The sequence below is a fragment of the Parasteatoda tepidariorum genome, chromosome 6 (assembly GCF_982258835.1).
Source record: "Parasteatoda tepidariorum strain Cologne lab strain chromosome 6, Ptep-v5.0, whole genome shotgun sequence".
Taxonomy (NCBI): Eukaryota; Metazoa; Arthropoda; class Arachnida; order Araneae; family Theridiidae; genus Parasteatoda; species Parasteatoda tepidariorum.
Window position 1 is genome coordinate 42745567 of NC_141760.1, and position 15323 is coordinate 42760889.

Genomic DNA, 15323 nt, shown 5'->3' on the forward strand with positions numbered 1-15323 from the left:
TTTCAGATTGTTAAGCTTTTTATTTTATCTGATGTTTACAAAATTGTTTGAATCCTAAATTCCAATGCGTATTTGTTTGAAACACTTAAAAACCCAGCTTCTGAAAATATCAAATAAAATATTTTTCAAAATTTCACAGATAAATAAGTGTATAGACCCTTTATCTCTGATTCCTAGATATAAGAACATATATTTAGAGTCCCTTCAGACTTTGTCAGTCGAGTTCATTTCTAAAAATAAATTCAATGTCAGTCCATAGGGCAATTTGTGATTCACGTTTTCAGTTTTAAATTTTATGTCAAATATTCTAAACATAATAGAGGTCGTTCAAAGAACGAAGTTCAAAAATACACGTGCCATTAACACTATTCATAAAAAATATGTGAATCATTAATAGGATGTGCTGATAAAGACGAGTTTTTATAACGAAAGTTTCCTAAAATAACTTTTGTGGTTTTTAATTAGTTTATTTGAACATTTATGTTTCTAGAAATATTTAGGAGTTTTCTATTTTAAGCCTGTTATCGAATAACTTTAAATTAGACAAATATACGTTATCAAAAACTTCTATTTGTTTTGCTGCTTAATTCAATTTAAAAAAAAAAAAAAAAAAAAAAAAAAAAAAAACGAAAATACAAAATGCATTTTTTGAAAATCCCTGATAAATAAATAAAAAAAGAACCTTAAAATGCACTGTGAGCCAGAAGCCTATGATCTTTGGCCAAAAGTAAAAAATTAATTTTTTAACTAAAATATGTGTAGGCAGTTTTAATATGTCCCAAATTAAGTATTCATAATCATTCCAAACATTATAATTTACTTTTTGAGCCAACAAGAGTACAATTTAATGAAAAATATGTTAAAAAAATTGTTTTAAATGTAACTTTTAAATTTTTATCTCGGAAATATATATAGGAATTTAACCTTATTGTTACATTTTTATCAGAGTAATTAGTGTTAAATTATAGTACAATTTTTCAATTTGTTGGATTAGTTAATACTCTTGACAAACTTATAGTTTATATCTTATCATTTGACATTTTACAATGTTGAATGACTTTCGAAAATTAGTTCCAAAAAGTTCCACGAGGTAATTAGCTAAACTTTTTTGTTGTTGTATTCTTTGATGTTTCTTCTTTCGAAAAAATCTGCTCCATTTTGCCCGTATTGCAAAGGTGGACTAGATATACCAAAAAGCGAAAATTATGTTTTTTTTCTTTTTTCTTCATGTTTTCGTGTTATTTTGTAATTATATCGCATTAATTTGTAATATTACTTCAGAAATATAATTTGCTTTTCATTTTTAATATAAAATTACGAAAATTATTATATTTTCATTGCTATATTTAATTATTTAAGCGTACTATATTATTTTTTTATTTTTGCTCGCCATATTTCAGTCGCCATTTTGTTTTTTGGGGTATTCTTAGTGTATTTCAAAATTTCAACTATGAATTCAATTTACCTGCATATAAAAACCCCTAAATACAAATTTTATCGAAATGCTAATTTTGGCCACGAAACCTTGGATGAAATGTAGGAAACGAGGGACAAATAGGTCAATTTAAGATTTGATAAATTTTAGCAATACCTTTTTATTTTTAAAAGTTATTAAAATATTTAAGTACAATTGATGGAGATAGAATTCATGTTGTGATGTTTAAAAAGGGATATGTTTTACGTTACTTATTTTAAATACTCACATATTTTTTAGAACTACAGTCACGCCTAAATAGACATAATTATTTCTTATTATTTTAAAGTTTAAATTATATTTAATTAAATCCTCTAACCATTGTTTCAATAAAAATATCCATTATTCTTCTCGGGAAACTCGCGTAGCGGAAATGAAGTTCTATTAATAGATGTTTTTCTTTATCTGCTAATAAAATTTTTACTCGAAGGTTTTGTCGTTAATTTCCTACCCCAACAGCAAATGCATTTTCAATTTCTAAAGTTTAATATCAAAACAGAATTATAACCTTGGAAATATCTAATAATTATTTTGGATAAATGGGGAATTCCTTATTCATTCTTGGCAAAGTGTCACATAACTTCCAGTTCTAACTATTCTTTTCTAACTATTCTCTTGGCAAAGTGTCACATTAACTCTTCTCTAACTATTCTTTTTGATTTCTTACTGGTCAGAGGTGCTGCTGCTTAGACAATCAGGGCCATACTGAAAGGGGGAAGACAGAGACAATGGCTTCAGACATTGAATTTTTTATTTTGATATGTTTTTAAGAATCATATAATGTTTGCCATATGCCGAGAAAAATGTTTCAAAATAAGTGCTTTACATTATTAATAACAGCAGATTTTAAAGCCCTCAAAAATTTTCAATTTTTGAAAAAAGTGGCCACATGATCACATTTCAGTCAGTACCTATGCTTCAAGGCCCGGGACTTCTGAAGAAACGATTATAAAAAATGTAGTGTTTTTAAATTGTTTTTTTTTTTTTTTTTTTTTTTTGAAAGGAGAATCATCGATAATTTTTTTTATATTGATATAAAAACCACAATTTTTAATAAAAAAATTTCCAAATTTTTCCGAAATTGGAAATACATTTTGTACTATAATGTCTTTGTAAAAGTTTGTACTATGTAATTTGTTTTGTTTGTAAGGTCCCGCAATAAATTTCGTCCTGCGGCAAATAAAATCTATGTACAGCTGCTTTTTCAGCAACACTCTCCTGGTTTATTCCTAAAATCACTTTTCTGTTGAAAATTTTTTATTTTTTAGATAAATAGACATTTATTGATTTTTTTTATTTTATATATTTATTTTTTATTATTTTTTTTCTTTCAAATTGCTATAACTAGTGAATGGTGATTTAAGGCATTGCACTTTCAACAAGAATAGTTTGAGTCCTTTAATCTTTTATTAAAGCAAAATGAAACACATTCTATAATAAAAATATGATATGCACATGCTCAGTTACTTATCGAAAATTTTCTGGAAAATACACGAAGACCAATGGGGAAAAGCTGTTAATGTCAATGAAAGCATATACTCAGAAAACGAGAGAACTTTCAAGCGAAAGCATTCGATTGAAATCAAAAAACAAAAAGATACTCGAATGTCACTAACCTTCATTTAGATCCACAAAAATTGCAAAATAAAATTTACTATTTTTGATGATGAAAAAAATCTAATTGGAAAATGAGATCGACAAGTTTTTTTCCTCAAAATTCCTCTTCAATCAATACTTTATCATCCTGTCGTCTTTTTCACTATATTTTTCTTTGTTCTTCTTGTTTAGGCGTTATCTGGAACTGTTTTCATCCTGCATGGGTATCTTCACTCTGTAATAACTCTCGGGGAGAACCGACTGTCCACGCTATTGATTTGTGAAAACCTAGTAATCCTCAAAATGCACAAGACGGCGATACAATCATAATTTCTTTTGTGAGAAATGGACATAAACCGTTCTTCAACCTGGTTCTTCACATATCTTCTTTTAAATTAAATTTCTATTTAATATACAATCAGGATCACATATAGTTAAACTCTGTAGATTACCCATCATCTTCAACCTATATTATGTTTTTCAAGCAATATAACCTAATTTTCTACATCCGCAAAATTACCTTTTATTTTACTACTAAGTACAAAGTGACCACATATGCAAATTAATCTTTATTTATGTAGCTAATATATTTACCAAAATTTTACCAGTTAAATTATTAAAAATGTTGAATTTTTTTTTTAAATGTCAATCTTAGTTATTTAGTTTTTTTTCGATGTATGGTGAATATTCAACAACTGATTTTCCGCCCGTTTTCTTCTTCTTTCTTTTTTTTTTTTTGATTAACTAAGTGCATTTTGTTTTTTTTCCGGGACTGATCGGATAATCCTAAAATCTTATTTGGTTGATATATATAAATAGATATTTTTTTTATAGAAGGAAGGAGAAATACATTGTAGTAAGCTGGCTAGACTAATTGGCTCGGGAGTTCTCGTGTTTTCGAAATTAGATCAAGATCTTCTTTAATTTTTTTTTAATTACAGATACGAAAAGAGGAAAGGAAGATTTCCGAAAATGAGGAAAGAAGTGTATGTAAACAATGAAAAAGTATGAAAACTTTCAAAATAAAGAGGCTTCAATCGAAAGACATAGAAACTCTTGAGTCAAGTTTGCGTCCCATTTATTGCATTAGTTTATTCCTCTCCAACAAAATAAAATTAAATTAAAAAGAAAATGCTGTGGAGGCGGTAAGCATATTAAGATGGCGACCCCAAAATAATTTTATTGAGTAGCTATGAAATTTTGTTTATAATTGAATTTTTAAGAATTTTTAATGCTCTTCAGTTAATTTTGAAAATTCCCTTTTTGTTTATTTAAGTCCACATTAAAAATAAATTCTTTATGTATAATAAAAAGGAAACAGTAAAAATTGAAAATTTGTTGAGAAAGTAAACAATCGACTAAAATTGCTGCAGTTAAAAAAAAAGGGATTAACATTTTATTTGAATATTTAAATTCATATCAAATACTTTACAATACAACAAAAGTTTAAAGCTTAATTCAAAGGCTTTTTTTTTTATATTCAGCAATTAATTTCTTAAAAATTTAGTGATGATAGATTCATTTCATGTTGGCCATGAATGAAGATAACTGTTTATGAATTGATCTAGGAAAACTACTTAAGGGTTTATTTTTTTAAATATGGGGGAAATAAATGTTAACATCATAATATTTTATTTATTTCAGACATATTATAAATTTTGAGCTAGTAAGAAGCGAAAAATTATTTCTTATGATTGTGAGCATGAATTATATTTGTATGGTCATGAATCGCAAATGAATGAAATAATAATTGAGTGAAAGAAGTAAACAGACTAAAGATAAATGTTAGAAAGAAATAGCTATAGTGCTGCCATCTATTAAATTTTTTTATATCTATTAAAGAATTTATTATTACCGATATTTAAAACATTTTTTCAGGCAAGACGAAGACCACTAGACATTTTAAACAACACTTCAGGGTTCTTTTTAAGGATAATTAATTTTAAGGATCGCTTTGCAATCCTAGAACAATACGTTCGAGGTTCGCTTTCTGGATGCAAATAGATCTTAGTTTAGCTTTGTATGAGTGATAGTATTCTTTTTAAATGAATATGAAACACATAAATTCCTTGAAACTTTTGATTTTATACATTTTGGAACTGTTCCGTGTGGTCGAGGTTTAAAAAACCTATTATTCCAGTACCTACATTAGTCTATATATTTTTCTCATAACTTCTTAAAAGCAAAATGTATAAAAAAAGTGATGCAAGGAATTAGCTGTATATTTTATTTACTCTTCAAAAGACTAAATTGTATTCTGAACTCCGATCTTAATTTTATGAAACCCTTTAAATACTGTATTGATCATTTTTTTAAAGCAATAATTTTGTGTTATGTAATTTTAAGGATGTGCCATTTTAATGCTACTTTTGTTAAATGACGTAACTCAATTATTGAAATTTCAATCAAGTTTGAGTCAAAATTTTTGCTTTATTTGCTTTATTTTTCATGTGAAAGCTGATTTGCTTTATTTTCATTAAAATTTTTGCTTTATTTTTCATGTGAAAGTTGCTTCACCTGAAAAATCATAATTACATGTAACCGAGTTAGTTCTAGAGTTTTAGTTACTAAAATAAGCAGTAAAAATTAATAAAACTAACTTCCATTATATTTTGGAAAAGTATACTATTTTTATTTAAATACATATTCTATATCTGAAAATAGTTTAAGTTGAAACATTAAAAAAAAAAAAAATTAACTGGAAATATTAGTTTAAAATTTTGATTACTATGGTTGTAAAATTTAATCGAACATAATAGTAATAGTTATCAAGTAATATTATATATAGTATATACATAATATAGTTTATTATATATAGTATATATTTAATATAGTAGATATATTATGTAGAGAAAAATTATTATACATAAAATAATTATTATATATAAAAATAATTATTATATAATATCATTTATGTGATGTGTTTTCTTTCAGAATAACGATTTTACGTGCAGTGGTGCGTGTATGCAAACATTCGATGCTTGACATTCATAAAAAAGTTCTTAAGTGAAAATAAAATAGATACTTGCGAAATATATGATAATATCCTGATAAGAACAAATATGTCAAGATACGCTGTAATTATTAAGAATAGTACCTATAATTTTAAAGTAATCAAATTCTTTATTATTTTTTTAATTCTATTTATTTGAAAATTACTAAACAAAATAAAAACATTCATTTTTAATACGATTAATAAAATTTTAATTGAAGAATTCATCAGCATGACAGCCTAGTATAGAACAGAGCAGGCTCGATCAGACTCCATCTACTGATGTCCATAGTTTTAATATCTTTTACCCCAGAACCATTGATGAATCATTTCCCCAGAACATTTGGTGTTAGGTCTTTCCTTTTTCGCTTACCAGTTAACTTCCAGAAACCAGCTTATAAACTGGGTTACTATCATCCTTTTTATGGATGTAACTAAGCCATCTTATTTCATAGGATTAAATGACTGAAAATTTGCTTGATTGTTAAAATTTTCGGCATAATTCATAACTCTACTGAATCCACCAAACATCGCTTTATTTAACAGCTCCGACGATGGCTCTGAGGTTAATTACTGTATGGCAATGATGATATGAGGTTTAAGCGAGGTTGTTCTCGTGATTGCCACATCGTACTGTATCCTAAATTTTACTTCAAAACCAGCAATATTCTAAAATCAGTTATTAGCTCAAAAGTTATTCAGTGGTTCTCGTTTTTTTTATCTACTTATTAGCGTCTGCTGCTTGAAATTAGATATTTCAATTTAACTAAGATTTTGCAGGGCATTTTTAAGTGCATATTTTTAAAGTGTATTTTTTTTCTAAATATCTATAATTTAAACATAAAAAAAAAGTCTAATTAATTTCAAGATTTAAAATTAGCCGACATTACAAAGCTGATACCCATAAATAGAAGTATTTTCTGTACAATAGCTATAATTAATATTATATAACTGAAATAATGGTTTATTTTCCCTGATTCAGTTTCATTTCCTAAAGCATTCTATAATTTTAAGTAGCTCAAATGATATAGATGAAGAGCGCAACAATTACGAATGAACTTTTTGGCAGAGTGAAAATCAGGGGTGAATAAAGAGCATATTACGTCAAGCGAGCGACATTGTCAGTCCTTGAGCGAGCGTTGTGTGACCTATATCTGAAATGATCTTCTCTGGCAACTCAGCATCCTTCATCACTAGAGCAGATTCCTTCTATTTTTACGCCCACCTCTTCTTATGAATGTCTCTTAGCTATATTATATTGTTTTATGCTTATTTTATGCTGTTTCTCTTTGCTTTTCTTGTGAACTTTTTCACAACTATAAATTTGGCGCTTCTAGGGATGATAAATGATTTTATATTCAGTGCTAAAAGCAATTTTTTATTTAGAAATAGATAATTACTTATTGTTTTTTTTCTGAAAATTTTATAAACTAATTAATAATAGCTTGTAAAATTTTCAGAAATAAATCAGTAAATAAATTATAATTAAAAAGTAAGTAAGTAAAATAATAAGTAAATAGATTCTTTTCCTTTTTTGTTCTCAACTCGATAATATGTACATTTGGAAACATTTTTTAAAAATAAAGGGCAAAATTAGCCAATGGTTCAGAAATTATAGCAAAAAAAGGGTGTTACTTCGGAAAAAATAATATATATGCAGTATTTTTTGAGAAAAAAAAATCTAGGTTATTTCCCTAAAAAAATATCTTCGTTATGTTAATATAAATAATGTCTGAAAACTACCCTAACGTCCTCTGCATGCTTCCCCACTCTACTTTTGAGGTAAATTGGGGTGTTTTATTGGGAGGATTTTTGTTCAATTTAGGCAAAACTCCGTTTCTGGCTACAGTGATATTCTTTGTTGTCTTTATTTTCATTTATGTCACCTTTGTGTTACCACAACTTTGGCTTACCGTTATGTGATTGGTTCTTGTTTTATTGATTGATATTGTTTTATTTTCAAATCACCAAATATAAGTGTGGAATAGGATATAGAACAACTATTTATTCTATTGACTTGAGTCTCCTTCAGTTCTACGGGAAAAATACATACCAAAATGTTTCACTTGTTTAGGTCAGATGCCTAAATAGGTACAAGTACAAACTTGTATTTTTTGTAACTTAAATGCCTATAATTTCTAAATCTTTAGTCCGAGCGTCTCGAGATTGGTTTAATTCAATTTAGCGCGAAAAAATACATCAGAAATTATGTCTCACTTGCCCGTCAAGAGGAAATTCGATTTTCTCTTTCAAATCACCCCCATTTCCCTCAAAAGAGGGGGAAGCGTATAGAGGAGGGAAGAGAATTTTTAGATTATTATAGAAAATTATACAACAGAGCTTTTGTCAAAAATAAATTTTGAGTATTAATTTTTCCGAAGAAAAAGTTTAATTTTACTGGACTGAAAGGACATTTTAAATGTGATGAACATTACTATTAAATTCATTATTGATTGAGTTTAGAATTACAAGGCTTCGGCATTGAAGATTGGTAGCCGTAAATTCAAAATCGGGCCGACTGTTCAACGACGGTTTAAAAAAAAAAAAAAAAAAAAAAATTAAAAGAAAGAAAAAAAAACAACTTCCGACTGACGCTGACGTCACAGGTCACATGTGTGGGAATCCACGATCCTCTTCTTCTTCTTGAAGTACAAGTACCCAATTACTGTGATATGCTCTTTTTAATATGGAAATTTAGTAAATAAGAAACTTAAAACTTTTGAAAAGAAGAAAAAGGATACATATAGATTTATTTTGTTTTGCCAAATGTTCGTCAAGATGAATTGTGCCAGCGTTAAATTGTGACGGTGTCAAATTGCGCCCATGTTGAGTTACCCTACCATCAATTATGCTCGGCAATGAGATACCCAAAAAGGGTTCATCAATCTGATTTATACAAAATATTATTTATATTTTAGTTTAATTTTTCGGCTTTAAATTATTTCAAAGTTCTTTTTAAAGTAATTTAAAAATAATTTTAATATAATCAATTGCATATTGGTTATTTTATTTATTTAATCAACATTTTTACTTAATTATAATATACTGAATTCTTAATTATTATTAAATTTAACGGTAAAATCAATGATGTTAAGTTATATTTGGCATTGAATGATACTAAAAACAATTTCTTTCGGCGATTTACGAGTTTGTTTAGCGAAAATATTTCATTTTTAGTTCTGTTGTACGGAACTCATTAAACGAATACTGCAAGTAATTTAAAGAGAACAATTTGAAGAAGTACCTTTAAAAATTCTTAAAATTACGTACACTGTGAAAAATTCTAGATTAAGTACCAGCAATCAGGGTGTATCATCCGTAAAATCTATTTTTTACCGTAAAATACTATACCGTAAATTTTACAGTAATATTTATTTAGTTTGAGTGATTCAGTAATTTTACGATAATAATTACTGTAAAAATTACCGTATATTAGATTTTTTGTTCCGTTACATGCTCCGGCAAAAATGGATTTTACGGTAAAAGAACCGGCACCTTGAGTACCCATACTTATTACAGTAATTTCATCCTGAATTTTTTACAGTGCATGTTATACTTTTTATTTTAAATTTTATATTTTGAAGTATTTTTTTTAATTCTATGATCCTTTAAAATTATTTATTCTTTGGGATGCAATAAAACGTTCCAAAATAATAGTTTCATAAGTTAAGCTTTAATTAGTTTTACAACTGTAGTAAGTTTGAATTGGGGCTCTTTTAACAAATCCTTTTTGATGAAGTGAAAATCGATAGTGTATCGTTGCTATAGAAACGACCTTTAAACCACCACCAATAACTGAGAGCTTCTATCAAATACTACCTCATTTTTCTCCATTTCTTGCTCTGAAATTAAAGATAAATTCTCTCTTAATTCTCTCTTTAATAAATATAAATTAATAAAAGGAAGTATAAGGGCTCCAGTTGAAAAAATCACAACGAAAAGAGACAATAAGTATTAAATGAATGAATTATTATACCCTATTATAATTACTGATACGGATAAAATTAAAACTCAATAAATAAATTTGTCACATTTGATGATAGTTTAATTATGATTACCTAACATAAATGTGAGATAAATGACATTAAATAAACATTATCACTTAATCTATTACTCTATTCATTAAACTTTACAATAAGGGTTAGTAAATAAAAATTTATGTACAATACGAAGAAAAAAAATTCTGGTAAAATTACCTTATTGTTCACATTTCGGGGAAAAACAAACCAACAATAAATTTGGTTGATAAAACCAAAATATACGGTATTTAAACCATTCATTTGGTAATTTTTCTATTTAGTTTACCGGAAACTGTGGTTTTTCAAAATTATAGTTCTAATTACCCCACATTTGGAAAAAATATATATATATAAAACAGAAAAGTAAATTTAATCGAATAAATGGTTTTTGTACTGTGGTCTGAGGTATCATGGTTAAATTACTAAATTTTACCCACAATCACATATTATAAAACCATATATAGTGGTTAATTTTCCCAAAATTATTACCAAAGTACTTTGGCATAAATTACTGAGCCAGAAACACGATAAATTTTATTATATTCTGGTAGTTTTGACCATTATTTTATTATGACTAGTTTTGACCATTATTTTATTTATTATGATCTGGTAGTTTTCTCAGTGAATAAAAAACAGAGATTAATATAGGTTTGCAATTTTTAAAGTCTACATTTTTCCTTTAAAATGTATTAAATGAAAGCCAAAATCGATATTTTCAACAAAATTAATAATTTTAACGTGGACAGTTACCAAAAAAATTTTTTCCCCTTAAATTTATAGTATTGATAGCATCCTTAATGGGTGGTAAAAAGTTTTTAAAGCGAGAAACCATGTCGTAGAAATTCGATAAAATTACTGATAAGAAAATCGTTTTTCTAACAGTTGATGTACTTATTTATTACAGATATGCAAAATAAATTTTTTTTTTCATGTTTCACCTAACAAGTAAAAAACTCAGATTATTTTATCAAAAATAAAAGACTTATTATAAATAAATAATTTTTAATTATTTTATATAATAGCGTGCTAACACATAAAAGGCATACGGTATAAACATTAAAATACAGATCTGTACACAAAGTGAATATACGTGCTAACACTTTAGTTATTCGTTTTATTTGTTTTAACTAAATATATTGCAAAAATAATTTTACACGTGAAATTAAGGATTTTAAGCATCAATAAACTCTTCAACATCTGTTTAAAATTTTGAAAGTATGTTTATCAGTATACTTAAGAATTTGATAAAAATATTTTTGAGTTAGGTATTAAGTTTATAAATTATATTATGATGTTAAATTTGAAAGGAAAAAATTTGCTTTTTAATGCCCTTATCATAGATATCGATATATTATACTTATTTATCATATAATGTCATTCATTTCGGAGGAAAAAAAATAGAAAAAAATAGTCCATTTCATTATGAAAAAGAAAAGTCTAAAATGATTGAGTACATTATTAAGGGAAATAAATCATTTAATGTTGAAAAACAACTTAATGTTGTTTCACTAAGTAAAATTTTCAGAAAAAAGAATGAAAAATACTTATAGAAATCAGATGAATATTTATCAATATTTTGAGACATTTAAAAATTCTGATTAAATAATCTTATACGCTGTGATAATTATATATTTTTTTAAAGAAAACTAACACCCATTTTCGGCCGATATTAAAAATGCACGATTAGTTTTCGATTTAATAAAAAATTTAGAAGCTATTTCAAAAATGTATGATTAGTTATTCATAAAATATAATCACAATAAAAAAAGAGATTGTTAAAGAACACCCACTCCAGTAAACACACAAAACCATCATTTAAAAAATGGATGAATAGAATATTTCCTCTACATCCTCAGCCATTGCTCCTCGTCTAACATTTATTCGGATGGGAGACACGAGTCTAGAGGAGAGAGCACGGAGAACAATCCTATCGTTGAGGTTGCCACATTTGGCTTCTTAGCGACTCTCAGAAACTTATCCTTTTAGATTTTAACTCAATAACACCTCCCGTAACATGGATTTTTATTACTGCAAATTTTTCTGAAATCATCTTTCACATAATGCAGATAAATTTTTTTTAAGTTGAAAGAATTATGATAATGGTTTTTGTGTAGCTAATTTTGGATACAGACTGTACACTAGAAATATATTTATTACTGCATATATTTTATAACTACGTATATATATATTTATTACTACAAATTGCTATGAAATTATCCTCCACAAAAAAATGTATAGTACTTTAAAATTTTTAATGTTAAAAAATTATAGTATTGATTTTGTTTTTAAATATTAGATACTGAATACACATTAGATGCATATTTTATTACTACATATATTTTTATTGCTACAAATGTCCTTCACAAAAATGTATTGGGGTTTAATTTCTTAAATTTTTTTTTAAAAATTGAAAAGATTATAGTATTGATTTTTGCTATTAATTTTAGATGCATACTACAGGTTAGACCTATATTTTATTACAACATTTATTTTTATTACTACAAATAACCCTGAAATCATGCCCCATACAAAATGAAAAGCAATGAATTTTTAAATTAAAGAAATATAGTATTAATTTTTTTGTAGTTAATTTTAGATGCAGACCACACATCATATATTTTATTACTCTATATATATTATAGTACTAGATATATTTTTACTGCTACAAATTGCCATAAAATAATACTAGATAAAAAAAAATGAATAGAAGCTTAATTTCTTATTTTTTTTAAAGTTAAAAAATTACAGAATTGTTTTTTTTTGTGGTTCATTTTAATGCAAGAAAATTTTGTTTGACTGCAACGGACAAATGTACATTAAAATTTTTGAAAATCATTTTTTGGTTTAAAAGAATGAGAGGAGGGATTAATGAAATTTTCACTTTTTAATCGAACTTAATAAGCACTTAAATGTAATTTTTTTTTAAATAAGTAAAGGCTATCATTAATAGAAGTATAATTATCGAAATATCGATTCTCGTTAAACTATATCGTCATGTAAATATCGTCATGTATCGTCATGTTAAACTATATCGTCTTCGTAGGATTTTTTTAAAATGGAACTATAATAAATCACTTTGCAAATAGGGTTTATCTTGCATTTTAATGAAAGAATGTTACAAAAACACAGACAAACAAGTTTATTATTTAAATTCTTGCAATAAAAATTTCATTTGAAAAGTGAATTTCCTTATAGATTAAAAATTAAAATTAATGCTTTTTAAATGTACAGTGCACAAAAAAAAAAAAAGTGGACAATCCTGAATAACTTTTGATCCCCTTATGATCGGATTTTCACGTTCTAGGACTCAATCTTAATGGATCAAGGGGGTGACCTCAAATAAGCTAATTAAAAAATGCAGACAATATTTTAAGTAACAAAATTGGAAATTGATTTCGAAGATTTCAGATACATGAAATTCGATATCTCAGGAACTATTCGACCGATTTTGCTCAAATTTCGTATTTTGCCTTGTAAAATTATACTCTTTAAAATGATGCAAAAATTGTATACGTTGCAATTCAAAATTTTTCTATTATTATTAAATAAAATAATAAGAAATAATAAATATTTATTCAAAGTTATATTTTGCCTGGAATTATCTTTTCCATAAATGAATTTTCCACAAAAAAGTACCACCCTGAATAACTTTTGATCTAATAATCGGATCGTCACGTTCTAGGACTCTATCTTAATAGTTCGAGGAGTTGATTTCAAATATGCTTGTTGAAAAGTTGCAGACGATATTTTAAGTTATGAAATCAGACAGAAAAGCATACTTTCTTTGTATAAACATACCTTTTCCTCGGATTCGGATTTTTGACACCCAATATATAGTATTACGATAAGTCGCGATTTAAGATATTTATAACAAATGCTTAACATACTGAATAAATACGAGTTTGCTTACACATCATTATTGACTGTTATTTTCATTATAAGCGGTAACATACTGTGTGAAAAAGGAAAAAAATTAAACAAAATCAACTGTTGCTTAAAATTACAATTTAATTAAACGTGCTTCATTACATCATTATATTCTAAAAGATATCAAGAACGAAATAGTTTCTTTATTTTTCTTGCATTTTAAACTTTTAGTTTCCATCCTAATGAAAATATAAGTTCGTATAACCCTAAGCTGATGTATTTATGAAAATTTTAAATCTAAATTTGGTATTTATTGATAAATCCATTTACAAGTACGGGGTGTATGATATTTTGGTATACTAAAAACATTGTTATCAATTCTGAGGAAATTGAGGTATGGGGGAATAAATTCATATTTTAATCTCAATATATTTGCAAGAGATTTATTAAGGTCACCCCAAAACAGTTTATCACTTTTACTTGCACAAAAAGTTAAACAATGATACATTTTTCCAACCATTTTTTATCCAAGTGATATAGGCTTAAAACTTTTTCTATTAAAGGGAATTGTAATCAAGCAATTCTCTTTGAATTCCATCGATTTGATTACAATTCCAAGGGAATTGTAATCAAATCAATGGAATTCAAACAATGATTTATGTAATTATTAATCTTGACACACTGCACACATTTCTAAGACAAATTTGTTTGCTGCGATAATCAGGTTCAGATCACTGATTTTCCAGAAACAAAAACAATACTGAATTGAGGAACACGTCACTCCCTCAAAGTCATAATGAAGACAAATACAATGGCCATTTGTCTAAGTTGATCTCTATTTTCAAGAACCACATCATCTTATATATAATATAAGAGAACAAACCTCTGTAACCTGACTGCCTGTCTCTTTCATATCTTGACAGCAAAATTTGGTCCAATCTGTGCAAAAGTGTTATTGATTTCCATTAAGAATCCTTTATAATATGAGCTAAAAGAAAGACTTTTTAGAAACCTTAACTATGCTATTATAAAATTTTTTGAATTTACTAAATTGGTAAAAAGTATTAAAAGCTAACCTAAGCTAGCTCTGTGAATTGACCATACAGAAAAGTATTTAGATCTTTTGTAAAAAATGAGTTTGTCAATAGATATAACAAAGCAAATGTTTAAATATTGCAACTAATATGAATTTATATGTAATTAGTTTTAATTGCATATATATTCTTGTGTGCTGATATTTTGGGAAATTATTTTATAATAAATGCCATCTCACAAACAAAACATTCATTTTTCTTTTTTTTAAACTACTAACTTTATGTATATAACAAATTGTAGTTTTTTTCCAACTAATTATTTTCGTTTGTTGAGATATTTG